At 41.1% G+C, this 23,387-nt stretch overlaps 1 protein-coding gene across 2 annotated transcripts in view; it reads left to right on the forward strand.

The window, feature by feature from the left end:
* The window catches only part of LOC129556211 (ADP-ribose glycohydrolase MACROD2), an 805,465-nt gene that overhangs the window by 492,504 nt on the left and 289,574 nt on the right, over positions 1-23,387 (forward strand). The gene's annotated exons all lie outside the window — the stretch shown is intronic.

The following is a 23,387-nucleotide window of genomic DNA, read 5'->3' on the forward strand; positions in this document are numbered from 1 at the left end:
TGGGAGAGGGCGAGGGTGGGATGATTTGAAAGAATGGCATTGAAATATGTATATTATCATATGTGAAACAAATTACCAGTCCAGGTTCGATTTATGATATAGGATGCTCGGGGCTGGTGTACTGGGATGAACCAGAGGGATGGGATGGGGAGGGAGGTGGGAGGGGTGTTCAAGATGGGGAACATATGTATATCTGGGGCAGATTCATGTCAATGTATGGCAAAACCAATACAATAATGTAAAGTAATTAGCCTCCAATTAAAATAAATAAATTAAAAAAATTTAGATTAATAAAATAAAAAAAAACCCTAATCCTTAAGATTATTAAGCAGAAATTGATGAAGAGATTTTTTTTTTTTTGAGAGGGTAACATGGACAATTCACAGAGGTAGAAATTCTTGGGGTTTTTCTAGGAGTAGGGATACTGATCGGGAGCATTGAGACAGTGATTCTGGAGCCAGGACTTAGAGGTCCTGCCCTCCACATTCCAGGAGAGGAGCCAGAACAGTGTCATATCCACAGGCTATCTCTGAGAACATTGATGCGGACACTCAAGGGTTTGAACTTTATTCTGTAGACAAAGGGAAATGTTGAAGACAGCGCAAAGTCTAGTACATGGTCTTTTTTGGGAGTAGGGGATTCTATTTTTTTTTAATGTTTGTATGCTTGATTACACCCCTTTTTTAAAATTTTTATTTTTAATTGTAAGATAACTGCTTTACAATATGGTGTTAGTTTCTGCCATTCCTCAACGTGAATCAGCCTTAGATATACATAGCACCAAACTTTCTGAAACTGATTTTTATCTCTTTTTTTGGTACCTGCATTTCTTCACTGATAATAATGATTCCTGTATCATAGGGTGTTGTGAGGATTAAATGAGGTAATGCAGGTAATGTACGTGGAACACTGTCTGGCTAATAGTAATTCCCAATAGAACATTAGCTATTATAAATTGTGAGCAGTGGAGTGATGTGATCGAATCTGTGGAGTTTTACATAATTATGGGCAAATGAAAATACCTAAACTTCCATATGAGAACAGACAGAGAATGAGATGTTTGCATAAGAGTGATGATTAGTGAGTGTCTTGCACTTGAGCTGTTTTTTCAAAAGGTTGGCCTGGAAAAGGTCATTGTTAAAGATATGCAGTTATTTCTGAGTGTCCAGGAGACTTTGGTACTGTAGCTGACCTCTCAGGAAAGCTAGAAAGCCTGACACATGAAGAGAGAATCATATGCAAAGCTCTGTGCAGATTTAAAAGAAATATCCTTTTCTCTGGGCATATATAGCCCAATAGCAGGGTACATGGCATGGTAAGAAGAGTCTCGGACCTACCCCCTTGGCCAAACATTTATGAGTAAGATGCACCTTTTTCAGCCAAACACTTCTACCCCCAAAGCATTTGACATTAGGAAAATTCTACCTAGCCAGAGAATGTGTCCTTCATTTGTGTTTGTTTGCCAATCCCTTGAATTTGAGGTGATCTTGTGATTTACTTTGACTGCTAGAATGTGATAGAAGCCTACCAGGCTCCTCCCTCCATGGGATTCTCCAGACAACAGTACTGGAGTGGGTTGTCATTTCCTTCTCCAGGGATCTTCCCGACCCAGAGATAGAACCCAGGTCTCCCACATTGCAGGCAGACGCTTTAACCTCTGACCCACCAGGGAAGCCCTAACTATGTGACTACGAAGGCTAAACCTTAATTGGGTTTGAAGTTTCCATTTTTACCCTCTTGGGATTCTGCTCTGAGATCACTCAATCTAACATACTAGAGGATGGGAGGTTGTGGAGAACAGAAGTGCCCTGTTTGACAGCTGGCATGCCCTGGCAGCTGCCTCTTTGTGAGTGGTCCCAGGCAACACCAGAGGAATCACCTCTTAGGCGCAGAATTGCTTATCTATCGGATCTTAAGCAAGAGTAAATGGGTTTGTTTGTAACTTGGGATTTTTTTCACTGAGGTTTTGAGGTGGCTTGTTACCTTACAGTAGATAACTGATAGATCTAGGTCAAAAGGGAAAGATGAGGGGTAATTCTCAATCTAGAGCTCTTCTCTGGAACTTTCTGGTGGCCCAGTGGCTAAAACTCCACACCTCCCCTGAGTTCAATCCCTGACTGGGGAACTAAGATCCGCAACCCATGCTCTGTGGCCCCCCAAAATAAATAAATAAATAAAACTCTCTAATTCCTGTATTCTCTCAGATTCCAGTTAAAGACATTTCCAGTGATGAGACACTGAGCCAGAGCTTTCTTTCATGGACAGAGATATTAATGTATTATACAGATCAGTTTGGTCTGTAGGAGCAGAAAAATTGTCTACAGAGATTTCCAGGATAGTTTTTTGATACTGGTGTGGCCTAGAAATGTCTGCTGACTGATTGCCTTTCTAGTCACTCTGTGTCTTCAGAAGACTTAATAAAACACTCCGAAATATTAAAAATGAAGAATTGCTGAGTCTCTGCATAGTTCCAATCACTGTCATGACTGAGATACATTGTCAAAAGTAATGGTCCATGTTTGAAAAAGAATATTCTACATGAACTAGAAACTCATGTGAGATGAGCTAGTAAAAGTACAGCAGGAATCTAAAGAATTGAAAGAAGTTAGAAAGAAGTTGCTGTTGCTGCTGCGTCACTTCAGTCGTGTCCGACTCTGTGTGACCCCATAGATGGAAGCCCACCAGGCTCCCCCGTCCCTGGGGTTCTCCAGGCAAGAACACTGGAGTGGGTTGCCATTTCCTTCTCCAATGTGTGAAAGTGAAAAATGAAAGTGAAGTTGCTCAGTCGTGTCCGACCCTTAGCGACCCCACGGACTGCAGCCTACCAGGCTCCTCCATCCATGGGATTTTCTAGGCAATAGTACTGGAGTGGCTTGCCATTGCCTTCTCCGTAGAAAGAAGTTAACTGCCCTTAAAACTGAAAATACAAATAAGTTATGTTTAGTTAATAAGGAAAATTAAATGAACAGTTGAATATTTATATTTTGATCAATTCTACTGTCTTATGACTTTATAAAAACATTGTTTTCTTTGACTTTTCCAGTGATGTTTATTTTTAGTTTGAACCTATAGCACAGTAGTTTTGATGCCAGGTTGTAAAACACGGAGATGTTAGAATCACACAAGTTTCTTTTACTTTTCCTCCTTCCTTCCTTCTTTCCTTCCTTCCTCCCTTTCTTTCAGTTTAAAGTCTTCCCTGAAAAGGGAGTGAACAGTGAATGTCAAGTGTGTTCACACTGGATTCCTGCTGGAACTTCTTGTGCCCTAACACTGTCCCTCAGGTAGAGCAGAGTGGGCCCAAGCAGTCTGCTCTGTATTTCCTAAGACTCCAGCCTGGCTGTGCTTGGTCCTCAAGGCTGGGATGCCTCCCAGGTCTGCAATGCTCATCCCCCACAGGAGACAGCACAGAGTCAGTGACATGTGCTGTGTTCAACAGTGTGACATTGATCCTTCCACTGAGAACTGCGTGTTCTGGTACTGTGACCCCTTGAGTTTGGAGCCCTTCCTTCCTACGGATGCAGGGATGAAGATGAAGGGACCGCCCTTTTAGATTAAATGAAGAGGCTACAGGGCGTGCAGCCTGTGCTCATTATGGTAATATTAGTCAGTACCAAAATGGGTAGGTTGTGGGGAATGTTGTCAGATCGATTCAGTTAAGATAGAGGACATATTAATGATCGTCTCATATAATGGGTAGCTTCCCTGTAGCTTAAACGGTAAAGAATCTGCCTGCCATGCAGGAGACCAGGGTTTGATTCCTGGGTTGGGAAGTTCCTCTGGAGAAATTAATGGAGTGGTCCAGTATTCTTGCCTGGAGAATTACATGGATAGAGAAGCCTGGTGGGCTACAATCCATGGGGTCACAAAGAGTTGAACACGACTGAGCGACTAGCACACGTATAATGGGTATGTTTGGGTAGCATGGGGTCATACTGAATCTGAATCACAGCATGTCACGGACAGCAGGCAGAGGAGAGTCCGTCCTATTGCCGTGACACCGAATGGTGACGGACAGTCTGTAACTAGACTGATCCTGGTGGTCGCTGTGTCATGCACTACACTAAAAAATCGTCTTGCTATGGTGTACACCTGAAAAATAATTTTAAAAAAAGGAAGAAAGGAAGGAAAGAAGGAAAAAGAAAACACTGTTAGTCAGTCAGACTTCAATTTGAGAAAAGTGGGGCTGGGCAGGGAGGGAGAATAGGGTGAGGAGGAGGTAGTAAAAGGCGGGTTGCCTTGAGCGGGAGGGGGTTAAAGGGTCAAAAGAATGGGTGGGACAGTCAGGTGAGTGCAACAGGGAAAGGAAATGAAGCCAACAAGCACACTCCCAACGGTGGTTTTTAAGCCCCATATCAAGATGTGGCTGTCACGGCATCATCCAGCACACAGCGACACACAGGCCTCACTTGGCGGTGGAGTTCAGGACCCTCAGATGACCCTGAAAGCTGAAGCTGAAGAAAGAAGCCGGCACGTTCACCCATGGCTGAAAAATACCACAGTCCTATGACATTCAAACATCCTATCAAAGCACTTAAAGATTCTGTCACTCACTCACCGTTAAAATGTAGAGAACAGAAAAGGAGCGAAACTATGGTGGATGGATGGATGGATGGATGGACGGATGGAGGAATTTCCATGATAGTCTTATCATGGAAAACTTTGATAGAAAACAACCGATTCACTTTTGTAAAGAATATGCCTTGTCTTCTTGGCCTGGTATCTTTCCTATGTCTGGATGATTACCCCCACCCCCACCCCCAACTTTTAGATCAGCCTCCAGAACAATGCCCTCTGTGCTGTCAAGGTCCTGCCTGAACTATCTCTTGGAGCGCCCTTCTGAAGGGAAACATTTTCACTCAGGTCATTGCCCTGAGACAGCTTCAGCCTGTCCCTTACCCTCCCCCGCTGCTTCCACCACCTGCCAGCTGGATAAATTGAGGAAGTTACTTAATATCTCAGCCCTGACCCCCTTGCTTATAAAACAGGAATAACTGTAGGATGTGCATTACAGGATTGCTATTAGAACTGAAGAACATGATGCATTTAAAGCTTTCACACACAGTTGGTCCTTATAAGTATTATTGTGGTGCTCAGTTGCTCAGTCGTGTCTGACTCTCTGTGACCCCATTGACTGGGGCCCACCAGGCTTCTCTGTCCATGGCATTTTCCAGGCAAGAATACTGGAGTGGGTTGCCATTTCATTCTCTTAGTTCCCCAACCAAGCCTTGAACCCACACCCTCTTCTTTGGAAGCACGGAGGCTTAATCACTGGGCCACCAGGGAAGTATTTTATTCAGATAGCAAGGCAACTTAAATTTTAATTTATGTGTCATGTAAAATAATTTCACTGAAGCACCAACCAGCCAAGTCTCACTACTTTATCTAAAAACGATAATATGATTCATATGATTTGTAACTAGTATCAGTGTTATTCAAAGAATTATGTAAAACTTCTAAAACTGGAGAATATTATTAGAGAATACAGTAAAATAGAAGCATAATGGAAGATTGAAAGATTAAATCATTTATAATCCTGCTAAAAGAGACTATTACTATTCATTCCTAGGAGATACTTTTGTCAAGGAGAAATAAGTGATAAAATAAATGCATCCTAATGGTTTTTCCAGTGGTCATGTATGGATGTGAGAGTTGGACTGTGAAGAAAGCTGATCGCTGAAGAATTGATGCTTTTGAACTGTGTTGCTGGAGAAGACTCTTGAGAGTCCCTTGTACTGCAAGGAGATCCAACCAGTCCATTTTAAAGGAGATCAATCCTGGGTGTTCATTGGAAGGACTGATGCTAAAGCTAAAACTCCAATACTTTGGCCACCTCATGCAACGAGTTGACTCACTGGAAAAGACTCTGATGCTTGGAGGGATTGGGGGCAGAAGGAGATGGGGACGACAGAGAATGAGATGGCTGGATGGCATCACCGACTCGATGGACATGAGTTTGAGTGAACTCCGTGAGTTGGTGATGGACAGGGAGGCCTGGCGTGCTGTGATTCATGGGGTCGCAAAGAGTTGGACATGACTGAGCGACTGAACTGAACTGAACTGAATGTGTCCAAATTCTTCAAATTGCTAAATAGAGAGGTGACTTCTGAGTCCTCATCTTATCTGACTTAGCGCAGCGTATGATACAGCTGGTCACTCGTCTCTCTTTGAAGCATACTCACTGTGTGTCTTCTAAGACTGCAGACTCGCCTGGCTTTCCTTCTCTGGTTCTGCTTTTCATCAGTCTTGCCGGTTCCTCATCTATCCGACTTCTAAATACCGGAGTGTCTGAAGAAACAGTCTCTGGGCCTCTTTTCTAACTTCATTCACTCTGTAGGTGGTCTCACTGTTTCACAAATTCAAGTATAATTTATATTGAAATGTAAATATATATATCTACCTATATGTACAGACACACACACTCCCCCAAACTTTTATCTTTAGTACATATCTTCCCTCTTAATTCATGATCCACTTACCAAGCCCATTTTATATCTTCAGTTGAATGTCCAGATCGATATGTTCAAAATGAGCTCCTTTTGTGAGCTCATCATCTCATAATGTGCTCCATCATCTCAATAATTACAGCGTGATGTTATCCTTGAGTCTTCTCTTTAACGCACACATAGCATCCCATAGCTTATCAGCAAACCTTGTCGGTTCTACCATCAGCATGTGTGTGTGTGTGTGTCTGTGTGTGTGTGTGTCTGGTGGGGTGGAGGCGAGAGAGAGAGGGGTGGGAATATGAGAATTCACCGCCACTTTTCACCACCCCCACAACCATCATCCTGGGCCAAGACCTCATCGTTGTTGGATTGTTGAAATAGCCTCCTAGATATCTCCGTGCTTCTACTCTTAGCCTCTGTGGTTTGTTCTTGAGATAGCAGCCAAAGTGGACTGGTTAAAATTTAAGTCAGGTCATGTCACTTCTCTGTTCACAATTTATCAATGACTTCCCTGACGCCTATAGTCTGAATCCTTTTGGGGTCCTGAGTCATCTGCCCCCATTATCTTTCTGACTTTCTCTCCTTCCACTTTCTCTCTGGCTTATTCTGGTCCAGCCACGCTGGCCTCCCTTCTGTCTCTTGTACTATAATGCCAGCTCCACAAGGGCAGGATTGGTGGCTGTTTCGTTTTCTCTGCATATCCAGCATCTACGATAGTACCTAGCTTCCAATGCTGCTGCTGCTGCTGCTAAGTCACTTCAGTCGTGTCCGACTCTGTGTGACCCCATAGACGGCAGCCCACCAGGTTTCGCCATCCCTGGGATTCTCCAGGCAAGAACACTGGAGTGGGTTGCCATTTCCTTCTCCAATGTGTGAAAGTGAAAAGTGAAAGTGAAGTCGCTCAGTCTTGTCCAACTAGTAGTGACCCCATGGACTGTAGCCCACCAGGCTCCTCTGTCCATGGGATTTTCCAGGCAAGAGTACTGGAGTGGCTTGCCATTGCCTTCTCCGAGCTTACAATGAGGACTTGCTAAATATTTATTGAAGGTTTGATTATTTCTGAACTTACCTCTTTTTACATACTTTCCCACAAAGGCTATTGTACAAGGTGTTAATGCTTGTATCCATCTTTATTAGAAATCTGGGGTAATGATGGAATTTTTTTTCTCAAACTGTTACTCTGTTTCTTTTCCTCTCAGGTTTATTACCACATCTGCTTGATTCCCCATTTTCCTGAGGGCTCTTGTCCTCAGACTCTCATTCCCCCCCAACCCAGAACTTGATTCCCCTCAATTGCCACGCAGTGATTGTTCTCTAATCTGGACTAGGTCCGTCAAAATTAGATACAGGCTTGGGAAAAAAGAATGGAATAAACAAATTTTCCTGTTTCCTTTCCTTTATTATAGTGCTTTTATATTTGATGTTTAAAATAATCTTCAGGAAAACTCTAGCAGTAATAGTGAAAGTATGTTTGTGTTAAGTAACTGCAGTTGCTGTAACAGATAATTCCCCAAATCTTAGTGGCTTAACACAGTTGATTTCCCCCTCATTCATATAAATTCCCAAATGGGTGTTTCTAATCACTGGGGTTATACATGGCTTCTACATGGCTCTTTCCTCCCATCCTGCAGTTTTACAAAACAAGAGGGAGAGAATGTGGAGGATTATTGCAGGATGTTCCTGTGGGGCAGGCCTGTGCACATCCATCATTCCTACTCATATTCCTCTGTCTGGAACTTACTCAGTAGTCACAAGCTGATAGCTAAGTTCTGGCAAGGATGGCAGTGTGATTCGCCTTTGTGCCCAGGAAGAAGCAAAAGCAAGTTTGATAATGACCAGGCTAGAGCCTCTGCCATACATAGTATTGCCTTCCTTTCTATTTCTCACTCCTAATTCATACATCTCTGATATGACAATTCTCTTTTTGCTTAGTGCTGTACATAAAAATAATAGAGAACTGAGCAGGGTAGGAGGGAGGCTTAAGAGGGACGGGATTTATGTGCATTATGGCTGATTCACTTCATTGTACAGCAGAAACTAATACAACATTGTGAAGCAATTATATTCCAATTTAAAAAAGTACATTTTAAAAAAGAATAAAAACAGCAATAATAAAAACTCTCTGCTTTTCACTGATTATATTTTTAAATTCTTAAAAATAACTGTAAGATAGGACTGTTGTTATCAACATTTTATAGATGAGGAAACTGAGGTATGAAAAAGTTAATGTGTTTAATGTCATCAGCTATTAAGTGCCAAAGCCAAGATTGAACCAGGCTGTCTAATCTGAGTTCACCTATTTAACAAGTATACTGTATTGATTAGAATTAAAAATCTTTTTCCACATTATATTGCTTCTCAAGGAGCCAGAATAAACCAGTTAAGCTGCTAATTCGATCCCAGTGTCTCCAGTTCCTAAACAGAATTACTCAAGGCCTCCCAGTTCTAGAGCACTTGTGCCCTCACAGAGTAACAGGGCGTGGCTGAAGGACGGGGTGAGGGAGCACAGCTGTCTGTGTGAAAATCCTCTCAGAGCGCTTCATGTGGCGCTTTTTGCAGTTCTCAGCTCTCTTAACTGAAAACATTTCACCAAAGAGTACTACAAGTGATACAGTACTTACAATGAGAAAAAAAGTGAAAGTGTTAGTTGCTCTTTTGGTCTGACCCCATGGACCACCAGACTCTCTGGCCATGGAATTCTCCAGGCGAAAATACTGGAGTGGGTAGCCATTCCCTTCTGCAGGGTATCTTCCCAACCCAAGGATCGAGCCCGGGTCTCCTTGCGTTGTACGAGGATTCTTTACTATCTGAGCCACCAGGGAAGCCCCACTTACAATGAACTCCCTTGCAAAAAGAGGCACGGATACTAGCTATAAACAATCTATACACTGTACCTTACCACCTGTTAATGATATGAAGTGCAAAGAAAACAAAAGCCCATACATTTATATACTGATACAATAGAATTTTTTGTTTAGTTTTATCTGAGCCACCAAGATATATCAGATACCAAAGTTAATGAAAAGGATCAAGTTGTCAGAGTTATAGATGGTTATGTGAGGGTGATTTCTTTGAAAAATAAAGAAATTTCTTTGCTGTTATTTGCCACCTATCATTTCATCTCCTGGTGAGGGTGTGTGTGTGTGTGTAGTGACTTTATTCACACCCAGTCCATAGAGAGAGAGGCTTCAAAGGAGGCCAGTCTGAGAGTTTGTTGACTCTCCTGGACTTGGAGGAGCACAGTTAGCTAGTGTCTGATGCCTGCCTGCATGAGGTATCCAAAAGTAAAAGTCTGGCCAGACAGCATTTGGAAACTAAGTAGTGTTTGGACAGTAATTAAATTCCACTCTGAAGGAACCAAAGGTATATGAATCTTGAGAAACAGATATAAGACCTGGGGGAGGAAAGAGGACTGTCCTGAGTAATTGTTTCTCCTGCTTGAGAGGACTGCTAGTCAAGGCAGAGGAATGCCGGCAGAGTCTCAGACCTGTAGGCCACCAGAACACCAAGGGCCGAGGGGGGACCAGCTTCTGGTGGGATAGACAGGTCATTCATATCACTGTAATTACAATTGAAGAAGACCAGAAAGGGAATCTCTGAGAAGTCATGAAAATGTTAGAGAGAGAGAGAGGAAGAGAAAGAGGCAGATATTGATTGATTGCCATATCTGCCAAGCTGAGAGCTTGAAGCCATTTCACAGTAGTACCAGTCCGGTGAGAGCCTTGTATCCCCACTCTCTCTCTATCTCCCTTCTTTTGTTTGGGCTACAGATTCTAGCTAGGGGAAGTAGTGGGGAGGGTTGTCTAACTTTTGAATTAAAATGTTGCTTAATAAATCGGACTGAAATTTTACTTGCCAAATTGAGGCTCCATTCTGCAACTAAGCAAGTGGTCATGTATGGACGTGAGAGCTGGACTGTAAAGAAAGCTGATCGCTGAAGAATTGATGCTTTTGAACTGTGGTGTTGGAGAAGACTCTTGAGAGTCCCTTGGACTGCAAGGAGATCCAACCAGTCCATTCTAAGGAGATCAATCCTGGGTGTTCATTGGAAGGACTGATGCTAAAGCTGAAACTGCAATACTTTGGCCACCTCATGCGACGAGTTGACTCACTGGAAAAGACTCTGTCTGATGCTGAGAGGGATTGTGGGCGGGAGGAGAAGGGGAAGACAGAGAATGAGATGCCTGGATGGCATCTCCGACTCGATGGACATGAGTTTGAGTGAACTCTGGGAGTTGGTGACGGACAGGGAGGCCTGGCGTGCTGTGATTCATGGAGTTGCAAAGAGTCGGACACGACTGAGCGACTGAACTGAACTGGACTGAAAGTGTTCAGAAGTATCACAGGGCTTGCTAGAGTTTTCATTCACTGGTAAGGGAAAAACTTGCCCCAGTGGGAGATAAATATAAGCTGCTTTTAGATTACATGACTTAATTCTATGATTATATTCCATTGTGTAATGCTTTATTGTGTTTATAAGGAAAATATTGCTCTTTAGTAAATACAGATTTTCTAATATGAGTAATTTTTAGTTGCATATGGATAGTTGAATATATCACTTCTCTGCCTTGTAGAGGGCACTAAAGTTATTACTGAATTCATTGATTAGTGTTTGGTTGATATGTACCTTAAACCTCAAATAATTTGAGAATTATTATAAATCTATAAATTAAACCCACCACTTAGAAAATCATCTCTCTGTCATTATGAAAGCTGAGATTCTAGTTGAAGAGGCTGAAGAAAATATAGGCAGTTTCTGTGCTTTGTGTTGGACAACTCGAGATGCCTTAAACGACGAGGTTATTTTCTTGTGCTGTTTTCTTCCTTCATCTAAGTCCTTTGGAAAAAGAAAGGATATTTTCAGTGTATGTTCAAACCTTGACAGATTGATTTCTTTCTACTGCTCAGTTGAAAAAGTTGCTCTAAACTAGAGAAATGAATAGGTGTTTTTTTGCAGACTGGCTTGGCATTTGTTTTCATGGACTTTCTTGGATTGTGTCATGTAATGGATCAATCAACAGACATCTGTTTTGAGCATCCACTAAGTTCGTAGCACTGTGCTTGGCACTGCAAGGATTTGGAATTCAGTCTAAGTAAATTCAGTGGATTTTTCTTGAGTCCTATCCCATGTCAACAACTGTGCTAAGCCCTGAGAAAATTGACCTTAATGTTTAAACCCATGGAAGGTAGTCTGCTTATGAAATATGAATACAATATAATACTCTGTCTAATGATATGAGTGTCAAGTTTGGTGAACAAACAAAGCTGAGTAGTAATAGTGATGAGGAAAGGATTCATTCTAACTGAAGGATTAAAGAATGAAAATAATAATAGCTATTGCTTACTGATAACCAAAGATAGTTCAAGTACTCTTTAAGCCATTTCTGAATTTTTATTTAAAATTGCTTCTTGGGGTAGTTCTTTTTTTTTTTTTAATTGAAGGATAATTGCTTTTCAGAATTTTGTTGTTTTCTGTCAAACCTCAGCATGAATCAGCCACAGGTATACATCTGTCCCCTCCCTTTTGAACGTCCCTCCCATCTCCCGCCCCAACCCATCCCTCTAGGTTGACACAGAGCCCCTGTTTGAATTTCCCGAGCCTACAGCAGATTCCCGTTGGCTCTCTAGTTTACACATGGTGATGTAAGCTCCCATGTCACTCTTTCTATGCATCTCCCCCTCTCCTCCCCTCTCCCACGTCCATAGTCTGTGCTCTATGTCTGCTTCTCCACTGCTGCCCTGAAAATAAATTCTTCAGAATAAATTTCTGGATTCCATATATGTGCATTAGAATACGATACTTATCTTTCTCTTTCTGACTCACTTCACTCTGCGTAATAGGTCCTAGGTTCATCCACCTCCTTAGAACTGACTCAAATGCCTTCCTTTTTATGGCTGAGTGTATGGTACATTGTGTATATGTACCATGACTTCTTTATCCATTCATCTGTTGATGGGCATCTAGGCTGCTTCCATGTTCTAGCTGTTGTAAATAGTGCTGCAATGAACATACGTATTTTTCAATTTTTGTTACCTCAGGGTATATGCCTAGGAGTGGGATTGCTGAGTCATATGGTGGTTTTATTCCTAGTTTTTTTAAAGGAATCTCCATACTGTCTTCCATAGTGGCTGTATCAATTTACATTCCTACCAATAGTGCAAGAGCATTCCCTTTTCTCCACACCCTCTCCAGCATTTATTGTTTGTAGACTTTTTGATGATGGCCATTCGAACCAGTATGAGGTGATATCTCATTGTAGTTTTGATTTGCATTTCTCTCATAATGAGTGATGTTGAGCATCTTTTCATGTGTTTGTTAGCCATCTGTATGTCTTCTTTGGAGAAATGTCTGTTTAGGTCTTTTTCCCACTTTTTGATTGGGTTGTTTGTTTTTCTGGTGTTGAGTTGTATGAACTTCTTGTATATTTTAGAAATTAATTCTTTGTCAGTGTTTCATTTGCTATAATTTTCTACCATTCTGAGGGTTGTCTTTTCACCTTGCTTATAGTTTCCTTTGCTTTGCAAAAGCTTTTAAGTTTAGTCAGGCCCCGCTTGTTTACTTTTTTTAAATTTCCGTTACTCTAGGAGGTGTGTTATAGAGGATCTTGCTTTGATTTATGTCATTGAGTGTTCTGCCTATTTTTTCCTCTAAGAGTTTCTTAGTTTCTGGTCTTACGTTTATGTCTTTAACCAATTTTGAGTTTATCTTGTGTATGGTGTTAGGAAGTGTTCAAATTCCATTTTTTTACATGTAGCTGTCCAGTTTTCCCAGCACCATTTATTGAAGAGGCTATCTTTGCCTCATTGTATATTCTTGGCTCCTTTGTCAAAAATAAGATACCCATAGGTGCATGGGTTTATTTCTGAGCTTATCTTGTTCCATTGGTCGATATTTCTGTGTTTGTGCCAGTACCATACTGTCTTGATGACTGCAGCTTTGTAGTATAATCTGAAGTCAGGAAGGTTAATTCCTTCAGCTCCATTCTTCTTTCTCAATACTACTTTGGCTATTCAGGGTCTTTTGTGTTTCCATATAAATTGTGATTTTTTTGTCCTTCTGTGAAAAATGCCATTGGTAATTTTATAGGGATCACATTGAATCTGTAGATTGCATTTGGTAGACTGATTCCTTAATTTCTCTTTCTGATTTTTCATTGTTAGTATATAGAAATGCAAGTGATTTCTGTGTATTGATTTTGTATCCTGCAACTTTGCTAAATTCACTGATTAGCTCTAGTAGTGTTTTTGATACTATCTTTAGGGTTTTCTATGTACAGTATCATGTCATCTGCAAACCAGTGAAAGCTTTACTTCTTCTTTCCCAATCTGGATTCCTTTTGTTTTTCTTCTCTGATTGCTGTAGCTAGGACTTTCAGAACTATGTTGAATAATAGTGGTGAAAGTGGACATCTTTTTCTTTTTCCTGATCTTAGGGGGAATGCTTTCAGTTTTTCACCATTGAGAATAATGTTTGCTGTAGGTTTATCACATATGGTCTTTACTATGTTGAGGTAGGTTCCTTCTGTGCCTATTTTTTGAAGAGTTTGAATCAAAATTGGGTGCTGAATTTTGTCAAAGGCTTTTTCTGCATCTATTGAGATTATCATATGGTTTTTATCTTTCAGTTTATTTCAGTCACATTGATTGATTTGCATATATTAATGAATCCTTGCATTCCTGGAATAAACCCAACTTGCTCATGGTGTATGAGCTCTTTGATGTGTTGCTGAATCTGTTTGCTAGAATTTTGTTTAGGGTTTTTGCGTCTGTGTTCATCAGTGATGTTGGTCTGTAGTTTTCTTTTTCGTGTTGTCTTTGTCTGGTTTTGGTATTAGGGTGATGGTGGCCTCATAGAATGAGTTTGGAAGTGCACCTTCCTCTGCAGTTTTTTGAAAGAGTTTTACAAGGATAGGCATTAGCTCTTCTCTAATACTTTGGCCACCTCATGCAATGAGTCGACTCACTGGAAAAGACTCTGATGCTGGGAAAGGTTGGGAGCGGGAGGAGAAGGGGACGACCGAGAATGAGATGGCTAGATGGCATCACCGACTCTGTGGACATGAATTTGAGTGAACTCCGGGAGTTGGTGATGGACAGGGAGGCCTGGCGTGCTGTGATTCATGGGGTCTCGGAGAGTCGGACACGACTGAGCGACTGAACTGAACTGAACTGAAATGTTGGATAGAATTCTCCTGTGAAGCCATCAGGTCCTGAGCTTTTGTTTTTGGGAGATTTTTGATCACAGCTTCAATTTCAGTGCTTGTAGTTGGGTTGTTCATAATTTCTATTTCTTCCTGGTTCTGTCTTGGAAGATGGAACTTTTCTAAGAATCTGCTCATTTCTTCCAGGTTATCCATTTTATTTCCATGTATTTGTTCATAATAGTCTTTTTTAATTCTTTGTATTTCTGCATTGTCTGTTGTAACCTCTCCTTTTTCATTTCTAATTTTGTTGATTTGATTCTTCTCTATTTTTTTCTTGATGAGTCTGGATAAAGGTTTCTCAATTTTGTTTATCTTCTCAATGAACCAACTTTTAGTTTTATTAATCTTTACTAATTTCTTTCATTTCTTTCTCATTTATTTACACTTGGATCTTTATGATTTCTTTCCTTCTACTAATTGAGGGATTTTTTGTTCTTGTTTTTCCAGTTGCTTTAGGTGTAAAATTAAGTTGTCTATCTGGTGTTTTCCTTGTTTCTTGAGATAGGATTGTATTGGTATAAACTTCCCTCTTAGACCTGCTTTTGCTGCATCCCATAGGTTTTGAGTTGTCATGTTTTCATTGTCATTTGTTTCTAGAAATTTTTTTTTATTTCCTTTTTGATTTCTTCAGTAACCTGTTGGTTATTTAGAAACATGTTGTTTAATTTCCATGTGTTGGTGTTTCTTACAGTTTTTTTCTTGTAATTGATATCTAGTCTCTTAGCACTGTGGTCAGAGAAGATGCTTGATATGATTTCAATTTTCTTAAATGTACTGAGGTTTGATTTGTGACCCAAGATGTGGTCTATCCTGGAGAATGTTCCATGTGCTCTTGAGAAGAATGTGTATTCTTCTTCTACATTTGGATGGAATGTCCTGAAGATATCAGTGAGATCCATCTCATCTCATGTATCATTTAAGACTTGTGTTTCCTTATTAATTTTCTGTTTTGATGATCTGTCCATTGGTGTGAGTGTTTTGTTAAACTCTCCTACTATTATTGTGTTACTGTCAATTTCTCCTTTTATGTCTGTTAGTGTTTGTCTTATGTATTGAGGTGCTCCTATGTTGGATGCATACATATTTATAATTGTTTTGTCTTCCTCTTGGATTGATCCCTTGATCATTATGTAGTGTCGTCCCTTATCTCTTGTAATATTCTTTATTTTCAGGTCTATTTTGTGTGATATGAGGATTGCTACTCCAGCTTTCTTTTGCTTCCCACTTGCATGGAATATATTTTTCCACCCTCTCACTTTCAGTCTATATGTGTCTTGAGGTCTGACATTGGTTTCTTGTAGACAGCATATATAAGGGTCTTATTTTTGTATCCATTCAGCCAGTCTCTGTCTTTTGGTTGGAACATTTAATCCATTTACATTTAAAGTAATTATTGTTTTATATATATTCCTATTGCCATTTTCTAATTGTTAAGCATTGATTTTGTAGATATTGTTTCTTCCGTTGTATTTCTTGACTATATAAGTCCATTTTACATTTGTTGTAAAGCTGGTTTGGTGGGGCTGAATTCTCTTAACTTTTGCTTGTCTGAAAAGCTTTTGATTTCTCCATCAATTTTGAATGAGATCCTTGCTGGGACAGTAATTTAGTTGTAGATTTTTCCCTTTCATTACTTTAAGTATATCCCACCATTCCCTTCTGGCCTGCAGAGTTTCTGCTGAAAGATCAGCCATTAAGCATATGAGGTTTCCCTTGTATGTTACTTGTTGCTTCTCCCTTGCTGCTTTTAATATTCTTTCTTTTTGTTTAGTCTCTGTTAGTTGGGTTAGTATGTGTCTTTGCCATGTTTCTCTTTGGGTTTATCCTGTTTGGGACTCTTTGTGACTCTTGGACTTGATTGACTATTCCCTTTTCCATGTTTGGGGAATTTTCAACTATAATCTCTTCAAAAATTTTCTCATACCCATTCTTTTTCTGTTCTTCTTCTGGGACCACTATAATTCGAATGTTGGTGCATTTGATATTGTCCCAGAGGTCTCTGAGACTATCCTCAGTTATTTTCCTTCTTGTTACTTTATTCTGCTCTTCAGAAGTTATTTCTGCCATTTTGTCTTCCAGCTCACTGATTCATTCTTCTGCTTCAGATATTCTGTTGTAGATTCCTTCTAGATTATTTTTAATTTCAGTAATTGTGTTGTCTCTGTATGTTTATTCTTTAATTCTTCTGTCTTTGTTAATTGATTCTTGCATTTTTTCCATTTTATTTTCAAGGTTTTTGGTCATCTTTACTATCATTATTCTGAATTCTTTTTCAGGTAGTTTGCCTATTTCCTCTTCATTTATTTGTACTTCTGTGTTTCTAGTTTGTTCCTTTATTTGTGTAGTATTTCTCTGCCTTTTCATTATTATTATTTTTTTAACTTATTATGTTTGAGGTCTCCTTTTCCCAGGCTTCAAGGCTGAATTCTTTCTTTTGGTTTCTGCCCTCCTAAGGCTTGTCCAGTGGTTTGTGAAAGCTTTGTATAGAGTGAGATTTGTGCTGAGTTTTTGTTTGTTTTTCCTCTGATGGGCAAGGCTGAGTGAGGTGGTAATCCTGTCTGCTGATGATTGGGTTTGTATTTTTGTTTTGTTTGTTGTTTAGATGAGACATCCTGCACGGGGTGCTAATGGTGGTTGGGTGATGCTGGGTCTTCTATTCAAGTGGTTTCCTTTGTGTGAGTTCTATTTGATACTCCTTAGCATTAGTTCTCTGGTAGTTTAGGGTCTTGGAGTCAGTGCTCCCACTCCAAAGGCTCAGGACTTGATCTCTAATCAGGAAAGACGATTCCCCAAGTGGTTTGTTATGGCATTAAGTGATATTAAAAAGAATATCCAAAACTGAGAAACCAAAGATGAACCCCAGACAAATGGCAGTTACAAAATCAGGCAAACAATAATTCAAATACTGGAATATACACATGTACATCCATGAGCAAAGTCAAAACAACCCAACAAAAGTGGAGTAGATTGACCTGGTGAACAAAGGAAATAAAAAATTATATTTGCCAGTTAAGAACAAAACTAACTAACGCACAAAGTGGAAAACAAAACAGGTGCCAAGTGGGGAATAAAGCAGTGAAAACAGAACTAACTGATATGTTGAATGGAAAGGAAACAAAGAAAAGAAAGAATAGACATGCAAAGTTAAATAGAGGTAGATAAAGAAGATTTATATACATTAAAGATTAACTTCAAGGGGAAAAGAACAGTAGGAAAGGCAAACGAAGGAATAAAATTAGAAAAATATAATAGATTAAAAAAATAAAAATAAAAATTATAAAACTAGAAAAGAAAAAGAAATGGATGAAGAAAGAAAGATAGAAAAAAAAAAAAAAAGGAAAACTCCACAGAGCTGCAAAAGCCCAATGTAGAGGCAGAGGTTTATAACAACAATAAAAAGTGTGGCTGAATATACAAATATACATATACACCCATAAGCAAAATCAGAACAGTCCAAAAAATAGAGTATAATAGATTGACCCAGCAAACAAAGGAAAACAAAAATTATATCTACCAGAAGCACAGACTGGAAAGCAAAACTAAAGCAAGGTGCCAACTGGGGAATAAAGCAATGAAAATAAAACTAACAAATATGTTGAGGGGAAAGGACAGAAGCTAAGGGAAGAAGAGATATGCAAAGTTAAATAGAGGTAGATAAAGATTATATTTCCTTGTATATTTCCCCCTTGAAAAGAACAGTAGGAAAAACAAACAAAGGAATAAATGTAGAAAAAGTAATAATAGGTTTAAAACATTAAAAATTAAAATTAAAAAAGGAGAAAAGAAAAATAAACAAAACAAAAGGAAACTTCCAGAGAACTGCAAAAGCCCAATGTAGAGGCAGAGGTTTGTAACAACAGTAAAAAAAATGTGACTGAGGGAAAAAAAAAAAGCTCAAAAGCTTAATTAGATTTCACAGTGCCAATAAAAGGGGGAGAAAAAAAAAGGAAAAAAAATCCAAAAGAATCTACAGAACAAGTCAAAACATAAGAATAATAAATGTTTTTTTGAGTCACTGCTGTCAGGAGACACAGTCCACCTCACCTCCCTAGGATGCCCTCCAACACTGTGCTGATCTCTGGACCTGCTGTGGGGGCAGATTCTAATCTGGTCCTATGCCTGGTGTATGTTCTTGCTTCCAATGTCTTCAGTTATCAGAACTAGTGCATTTTATTTTGTGGGAGCTCTCAATGACCTTTTACATATTCCACAGACACAGACACTGCCTAGTTGATCATGTGGATTTAATCTGCAGCTTGTATAGCTGGTGAGAGGGTTTTGGGGACTTCTTCCTTAGTCACACTGCCCCTGGGTTTCAATTGTGGTTTCACTTCCACCTCTTCATGTGGGTCGTCCACTGGGGTTTGCTCCTGAGCTGCCCTGGAGGACTTGGGTTTGCCCCTGTGAAGGCCAGGTGTGGAGGTGGTGCAGCTGCTTGGGTCGCAGGGGTTCTGGCAGCACCAGGTACCCAGGGGAGTTGGCAGCTAGGGCAGCAGGAAATATAGTGCCCTAGAAGGATATGGCAACCAGTATTGGCCAATACACGTCAGTATTCTTGCCTGGAGAAGCCCCCTCCCTGACAGAGAAGCCTGGCAGGCCACAGTCTACAGGATTGTAAAGAGTTGGACACAACCCAAGCGACCCTGCACACATAGGCACAAGACTTTTTTGCCTGGGGCAGCTCTGCCCCCATGAGGGTTGAGCATGAAGGTGGTGCAGCTTCTTGGCTTGTGGGGACCCTGGCGGTGCCAAGTGTGCAGGGACATGGACTGCCTCCCCTGCAGAAGTTATGGCCCTATCAGAGTCTTTTTTCAAGCCTCTTGTAGCTGGCGAGCAGAAGGCCCCTTTGACCAGTCTTTCTCCGCAGCTCTGCCCGTTGAGGCACTTAGAGGCTCCCTTGCCTGGGGTCGTTCTCTATTGTCCGGCATGTCAGGCACATAGAGGAGCCCCCCTGGCTGGGGTCCTACTCTTGGTTCAGTGTGTCAGGCACTTGATGGGCCAGCCTCTCTACTGTTTAGCTGCTGATGCTGGCCTGTGGAGAGAGAGAGGCTAGGGTGATGGCTCCGTCCCCTACACGTGACTCAGCAGTATCTCCTTGCTTCTATGGCTGCCTGGCTTTCCTCCTCAGGCATTTCCCACCACAATCTCCTCCCTCACTTCCCCTCGATCCGTCTCTCCATGGTCAAAAGCAGCCCTCACTCTGGGATTGCTCCACAATCCCCAAACTCCAGCTCCCAGCCACTGCGCCTTCTAGGGGACCTTTGTCGCTGTCCAGGGTGTGTATGGCTGCGGCAAGGACTGTCCGATTCTCATTCCATTTAGGCTGCCACAGATCAGCTGTTTCACTCTCAGCCTTAAATGTTTCTCCTCTGACTCAGACAGTTGCCCCGATGTGGGGATCAGCCCCCTGCCTCAGTTCCCCCACCCACCAAGGGCAGGTCCAGTCCTCTAACACTCCTGTTTTTCCCCCTAGTTCCTTCATCCTACGGAGTTTTGTGTGGTTCTATATGTTCTTTTCCACTGGTCAGGTCCTCCTGCCTGCTCTCAGCTGGTGTTCTGCATGCACTTCTGTGTCTGAAGGTGTATTCCTGATGTATCCATGGAGAGAGATGTACTCCATGTCCACCTACTCCTCCACCATCTTATTCTCTCAGCAATATATTTTTTGACCCATCTCCATGTTCCTGGCTCCTGTATTATGTTATGTTTTTCCAGTAAAGTCTTCATTCGTAGGGTCATGCTTTTCTGAAGTTCAGAAAGGGGGTGGGGCAGCACCCAGATCACACTGCACCCACTGTAGTATGCTCCCTGAGGGCTCCAGGGAATATCCCCTAAAAGGAAAAGTCCTCAAGCCAGGCATGATCCCAGTCCTGGCTCTGGGTCTCAGGGCCGCCTGGTTCATTCTGGTCACCTCAGAAGAAAGAGGACGCTCTGCAGAAGGCCATGTGAGCCAGGTTTCCAGGCCTCCAATCGGGGGTAGTTTTCATATGCCTGGTGTTCTGACTGGAGTTTCAGTGAAAGATTAAACAGCTTGTCCAAAGCACGTAGTTAATACGTGACAAAACCAGCAACTAGAATCCAGGTCTGTTAGATTTCAAAGCCTCCAGATACTCTTTTAAGCTCCTCTGCCATATCTGAGTTGAGGATCATTCCAGATTAAAAGGAGCTGTGAAAGTCAAAGTGTAGACTCAAGAAGGAAGCTTTCAGAGATAGAGTATCTGTTGTGGTTGTGCATGGCTTAGGAGGCTTGCAAAGACTGGAGGTATATTGTGGAAGATCTTAAACTCCATGCTAAGAAATCGGACTTCCTCCTAGATGCATAATGAAAAGACATTAACAAAAGTTATTACAAAAAGGATAAATAAACAATGACAATATGTAACAGGTGCTAACTGTCTAATGTAACTCAGTGTTTCTAAACGTAATTTTAAAAATGTGCTCTTATTTCTATGACATTATTAAGCAGTATAGTCCAAATCATCTTGTAATTGAGTCCAGCACAGTGACTGTGTTTGTGTTTATAAGCGTGCTGGTGCTAAGAAGTACTCGTTGGGCTAATGAGAACAGAACAGAAGCAAATTTTGTATGTAAATTAGACTTTTAGGAAGTGAATGTCAATGGTGGCAGAGTGCACACACTGAGCAAATGTGTTCATGTTAATTAGGATGAAACAGAAGGTGAGATCCTTATCATCCCACAGCACACAGTAGGACAGTCACACCAAACTTCTAGGAACTTGCACCAGAGCCACACCTTCAGAGACAGTAATTAACCAAAGCAAAAATTGCGTGGAATTAACATTAACTGTAAAGAAAGCTGATTGCCGAAGAATTGATGCTTTTGAACTGTGGTGCTGGAGAAGACTCTTGAGAGTCCCTTGTACTGCAAGGAGATCCAACCAGTCCATTCTAGAGGAGATCAATCCTGGGTGTTCATTGGAAGGACTGATGCTAAAGCTGAAACTCCAATACTTTGGCCACCTTATGCGATGAGTTGACTCACTGGAAAAGACTCTGATGCTGGGAAAGGTTGGGGGCGGGAGGAGAAGGGGACGACCGAGAATGAGATGGCTGGATGGCATCACCGACTCTGTGGACATGAGTTTGAGTGAACTCTGGGAGTTGGTGATGGACAGGGAGGCCTGGCGTGCTGTGATTCATGGGGTCGCAAAGAGTAGGACACGACTGAGCGACTGAACTGAACTGAACTGAACATTAACTGGGACTTCTTTGGCTTTATAATTTTGGTATTTGTAGCTTTGTACTTTGAACAAAATTTGTGACTTTCTGTTGATTTTATACTTGCCTAATTGCTGTGAACCACAGTTGTTTATACCATTTTAAGTTAATATGTATTTAAATAAGAATATATGCTCTATAATTATACGTAAGGCTAAAAATGAGGACCCAAGTATTTAAGTTTGAGAAAGACTTGAAGGAAAATTACTGTTGAGGCTGTTATAAAAGTGTATGGAGAAAATGGAGATAGAGGATGGGATAGAATGCCAAATGGGTTAAGAATAGAATTAGAGATGCAGAAGCAGGAGTAAAGAGGCAACTTGGCTATAGCATAAAGTCTTTCTCATGGTAAGTGGACATGAAGGCTAGAAATGTCAGAAAAGTCACATAAACATTTCACGTCCCCAAAACGAGGAGTCGACAGGGACTTTTCAGGAGAAAAATGAAGTAATGAAAATATGACTTAATTTGGGCTAGTCCCCCAGAACATACTCTGATAAAAGGATTTGAGTGAAGGAGTTAATTTGAAAGATGATCCCAGGACATACTGGTAGAGAAGCATGGTGAAGTGAGACGTGGGAGGGAAGAAAGGCGATGCAGAGCGTGCTTGTGAAGGAATGCACACTGCGGCCACTTGAGCTTAATTACACTGAGGAACGCTGGGAGCAAATGCAGCTGACCCTAACCTGTGCCTTTGGGTTTTCACATCGATGGACAAAGAAACCAGGGTGTTTAGATTCCTACTTTCACTCATATTTGGTTGAGAGATTTTCACAGGGCACATTGATTCTGCATGTGCAGCAAAGAAAGGTCTGAGGTCAAACAAAGTCTACAGGCAATGCAGTGCAAGTATTGGCTATAGAAATAGGGTTGTGTGCAATGAAGGGGTAAGGCCAAAGGGGCATGGGGGAACATCCACAGCACCTGCTACATGATCTTTGAAGGCTTCCAGTTTTGTATATGAAGGAAACTGACATTTCCATGTGTCTGTCATGTGCCTTAAATGATTATGATCACTTGCTCATTTCATTCCTATAATAATAATGCAGAGTAGAGTTTCTCTCAGTGCTTTATAGGGGGTAAAACTCACCATCAGAAAAGTTTAGTAATCTCTAGAAGATCCCACAGCTAAGTCCTGTTAGAGTTAGAATTGGGAGTCAGGTTTTGAACCCAGGTATTTCTGATCCAGAAACCTCTGATCCTTTTTTTGCTGCTGCTGCTACTGCTAAGTCACTTCAGTCGTGTCTGACTCTGTGTGACCCCATAGATGAAAGCCCACCAGGCTCCCCCGTCCCTGGGATTCTCCAGGCAAGAACACTGGAGTGGGTTGCCATTTCCTTCTCCAATGTGTGAAAGTGAAAAGTGAAAGTGAAGTCTCTCAGTCGTGTCCGACCCATAGCGACCCCATGGACTGCAGCCTACCAGGCTCCTCCATCCATGGGATTTTTTAGGCAAGAGTACTGGAGTGGCTTGCCATTGCCTTCTCCGCCTTTTTTTGCTAA

This window comes from Moschus berezovskii, chromosome 15 (assembly GCF_049115385.1).
Source record: "Moschus berezovskii isolate FMDL1 chromosome 15, NW_MosBer_1.0, whole genome shotgun sequence".
Taxonomy (NCBI): domain Eukaryota; kingdom Metazoa; phylum Chordata; class Mammalia; order Artiodactyla; family Moschidae; genus Moschus; species Moschus berezovskii.